The 4,301-nt window shown below is 44.3% G+C and overlaps 1 pseudogene across 1 annotated transcript; it reads right to left on the bottom strand.

The window, feature by feature from the left end:
- Nucleotides 1-1,418: 1,418 nt before the first annotated feature.
- On the bottom strand, nucleotides 1,419-1,949 carry LOC102441617 (annotated as a pseudogene). Its single transcript, XR_001346897.1, has one exon. The product of XR_001346897.1 is annotated as a mediator of RNA polymerase II transcription subunit 28 pseudogene (transcript).
- Nucleotides 1,950-4,301: the final 2,352 nt, after the last annotated feature.

The following is a 4,301-nucleotide window of genomic DNA, read 5'->3' as shown; positions in this document are numbered from 1 at the left end:
AGAGGAAGGGAGCCTAGGCCAGGCCACACCTTCTTACCTTTATTTTCCAGCACCAGTTCAAGGAGCTTGCCCAATCCCCCAAAACCCTCCCTCTGCAGGATGTGTTACAGAAGACGGGAGAAAATCCAAGCAACGCTTAGAGAAATGGAGTTACATTTTATTATTATTACGCGCGGGCCCAGAGAAAAACGTCTTTCAAATTCTGAGCAACAACCTGGAGGAAGTTTTCCCTTTTTATATCTTTTTCAGTCCTTTGTCTCCCAAATATGGGGTTTTCCAGTCCCCTTTGCAAGTTCTTAAAGAGCCCTATGTGCTGGGGCTTTGAGACCTCATCTAAAGGCCTGGCCTGGCGCCAGCACTGATAACTTCATCTGGGGAAGGTTTATAAACGGGTCTTGCAGGACCAGACAGTTAAAGGGGCAGTGACTAGATTCAGATTGCTAGCCCCCCAAAATGTCTCATTTTCCCCATCAGATGCACCCCCAAAGCTCACAAGGAAACTGCTCTCTTCACCTGGTCTCCAGCAAGGATCATTCATTCACCTGTCCAGTCTTCTTGGAGATCCCTTACAGGACCCTGAGTTGGACTGATCAACAGAGGGGAGCAGGGTAGTGGACAAAGGATGGGCAATCCCAACAGAGGGACAAGGCACTCAGTCACCCAGAGTTCCTTTGCTGATTCCCATGTCAACACAGAGTCCTAATTCCACCAACTCTTCTCTCCTGTATTTTTCTTTTCTTTTCTTTTTCTTTTTATTTATTTATTTTTTTTACAGATCAGCTCAGTTCTTAGAGCCAAATTGACTTTGTCATTTTATTTTATTTTTATTTGTGTGTGTGTGTGTGTGTGTGAAACCCAAATTTATTTCTATTTAAAAAAGCTCAAGAGACTTTTAAAAGGCCCAAAGGCATCCCAAGTTTAATTTCAGATCATCCTGACTTAGCGTACTTCCATTTTGCCTTTTGTGAGGCATCGATTTGATCCTCGTTAATGAGATACCTCAGCAATTCTAGTTGGATCAATTCTAGCTGGATCGTGGTGACATCTTGTGACTCCCAGTATCTGTCATAAATGGCCATCAGGTTATGAACGAGGAAAACCGTAAGACCAGAAATAATCACGAGACGTCTGCAGATTTTACTTGAATATCCTTTCTGAATTGCTCTTTGCAACCAAGCCCAGTGATCAATTTGAGTAGGGGAGATCATGATGAGCGTCACCTGCAAAGACTGGTATTAAAGTCAGCTCTTTCAGAAAGAAACCAGCAAACACCCTTCTGTTGGGGTCCAACCCCAGCAGGTCCAGGGGTCCCCAAAGGTGTGGACGGAGTCGGCGAAGAAGGAATGACACAGGGACAGCGTTCAGTTGATCAGCAGCCTAGCCAGGATCTCTAGCCAGGATCTCCAGCCAAGTTTTCCTCAGTTCTGCTTCATAGGCGCGGGGATGTTGGCAGACGCCTGCTCAAGGTAGGCCAGGGAGCCCCGCGGGATGTCGGCGGGCTTCTTGTGCTGCCCGTTGATGTCCTCCAGCACCTGCTGCCAATGCCGTAGCTTGGTCAGGTGCTTCTGGACCAGGGCGTCTTTCCGCTGCAGCTCGTTCCGCAGTTCCGAGACATCCTCTTTGATAACCTGCTCTGGCTTCTGGACAGATAACTGCAATCTTTTTTGTAGAAAAAAACATTCTGTTTGTCTTGCAATATCCAGAAATTTCTGGATACACTGATCAACACCAGTTCGAATTTCCTCCTGATCCGTGCCATCGACATAGTCCTGACTCACCAGAGAAGCAAAGCAAGCCTCGAAAGATGACTCCAACTCATCCACCAAGGTACTCGGAGAAGATCTGGGAGCGCCTGGCGCAACCTGAAGAAGCGAGGCCTGGCCCGGGAGGCCCGGCGGCGGGAGCGGGGCACCGGGTGGCTGCCTGGAGAACATACCTCCCAGAAATGTCTTTTATTGTCTTGTTACATCAGTATTTATACCAGTTGATTTTAATCCTGTCAATTTCTATTCCAAAGGTTAGGGCGTTTCTTATCTCCATTCCAGGGAGTAAAGATTATGTAGCTTAAGGGTGATTGTTCGTAGTTAAAGTGATTAACTACCCGCCTGGCACTTAGTTAAGGGGTTTTATTCCCTCGCTAACTTCAGGGAAAAATCCCTACCTGGGGAAACAACCTTTCTTGGGGAGATGGTCCTGTTTAAAACACATAGCACTAACAGGGGGAGCAAACCATATGCCATATATACCAGGTCCCTTGAAACATAAGCTGTGCAGATGTTTCTTCCCTGCAGCGACTGTGTCAAGCAGCAAGGGTGGACCGGCTTCCGGCATACTATGACAGATAGGACAGGCTGCTGCAAGTCTCCTGTATTTTTCATATTTGCTTCAGCTTTCCTTCCTGTTGTCTCCTCTGCAGGCCCATAGTACTTACTGTTTAAATACTGCTTCTCCCCACTCTCTCCCCAAAATATAGCGAGGGGTGTCAAGTTTAACTATGAGCCCCCAAAGAGCCAATATAACTCATGCCTGCGCATTATTTCATTTATTCATTCAATAATTATGTATTGAATTCCCGCAGCCTGGTTGTTAAGGAGGCTATTGCAGTAATCCAAGCGAGAGATGATGGTATTTGGTGCAGTATGGTAGTAATGGAGATGATCAGTGATTGGATGCTGGATATATTTCGAAAGGTGGAACCAATAGGATTCCCTGATGGATTGGACATGAGATGTGAAGAAGAAGAGAAAGACGCTTTAAGGATTTGGGCCTAAGCATCTAGAAGGGTGGTGTTGCTATTTTCTGAGATAGGAAAGGCTACAAGACAAGCACGTTGAAAGAACTAAATCAAGAGCTTGATTTTTGGACATATTAAGTTTGAGGTGCTTAGATAGCATTCCAGTGGCAATATTCAGTTAGCAGTCTGGATTCCTGGGCAAGGTCCAGTCTGGAGATAAAAATGTTCCAAACCTTAGCCTGCCTTTCTCAGGGCATAAGCAAAAAGAAACATTGGAATCAGAGGGAGCCTGCAGAATTTCAACCAACAAATATCAGGAAGTACAAAATTAACCAAGAGATCTAGAAGTGTTGTGGTTGGCATTGCCTGAAAGAGTTAGAGAATGACTTCTCTCAGAGACTAAATGAGATAATGTATCTAAGTACACTTTAGAGCTTCTAAGCGCCTCTCCATATGGGTACCATCATTGAAAGTGTCTGCAGTAGTCCCCTGCCCCATAGAGACTGATGTGGGAATTATCTTACCCCCCTAAAATGCCAATAGACCAACGGCCTTTCGAGATCCCTTCCCTCCCGGGGCCAATATCACTATTAAAAACCAAATACCCTTCCCTCCTTCAATAAACTTCTTTTCTCCTCCCTTCCATCACATTGGCCTATCCCTTCTTACAAAATAAAGCTGCCATGCATTTAATGCAAGCAAACAGACAGAGGGGAACAAGGGAATAGGGCATGACCATACCCAGCAATAACTAACGTTAAATTTCTTGTTATGTGTATTTCTTTAATTTTTAAAAATTTGTTGTTTTGTTTTGAGATGTTTGCTGCCAGTGTGATTATTGTTTTTTTGTTCGTTATTTGTTTTTTCTCTCTGGATGTTTGGGTGTGGTGTCCCCCCCCCCCCACCCCCCGGCCTTTTTTTTATTGACTTTTTTTTTTGGAGTAGTTTTAGATTTACAACAAAATCAAGTGGAAAGTAAAGAGTTCCTATTCATCTCCTGACACACAGTCTCTCTCACTATCAACATCCTTCACCAGAGTGCTACATTTGTTGCAACTGATGCATTTATATTAGCACATTGTTATCACTTAGTTTACATCAGAGTTCACTCTTGGTGTTGTACATTTTATGGGTTTGGACAAATGTATAATGCTACATATTTACCATTAACCATTACCATTTACCATTATAGTAAGTTTCACTACCCTAAAATCCTGGGCTCTGCCTACTTATCCCTCCCTCCCCCATAACCCCTGCTAACCACTGATCTTTTTACCATCTTCATAGTTTTGCAGATTTTGTATTCCTTTTTTTAAAAAAAAATAAATTTTAAATTACAATTGATGTACAATATTAAATTAGTTTCAGGTGCACAACCCCACGAATAGACATTATCTATACTAATAAAAGGGCAATATGCTAATTAGGCTGGATATCTTCCGGATGACCTTCCGGATGTCCTTCTGGACAAAGCCATGGTGGCGGGGCCGGGGCCGGGGCAGAGGCAGTTAGGGGTGGTCAGGTCAGCCAGGGAGAGCAGTTAGGGAGATCAGGTTGGCAGGGGAGA

This window comes from Myotis lucifugus, unplaced genomic scaffold (assembly GCF_000147115.1).
Source record: "Myotis lucifugus unplaced genomic scaffold, Myoluc2.0 scaffold_4763, whole genome shotgun sequence".
Classification (NCBI taxonomy): domain Eukaryota; kingdom Metazoa; phylum Chordata; class Mammalia; order Chiroptera; family Vespertilionidae; genus Myotis; species Myotis lucifugus.
This window is presented reverse-complemented; position numbering and strand designations above follow the sequence as displayed.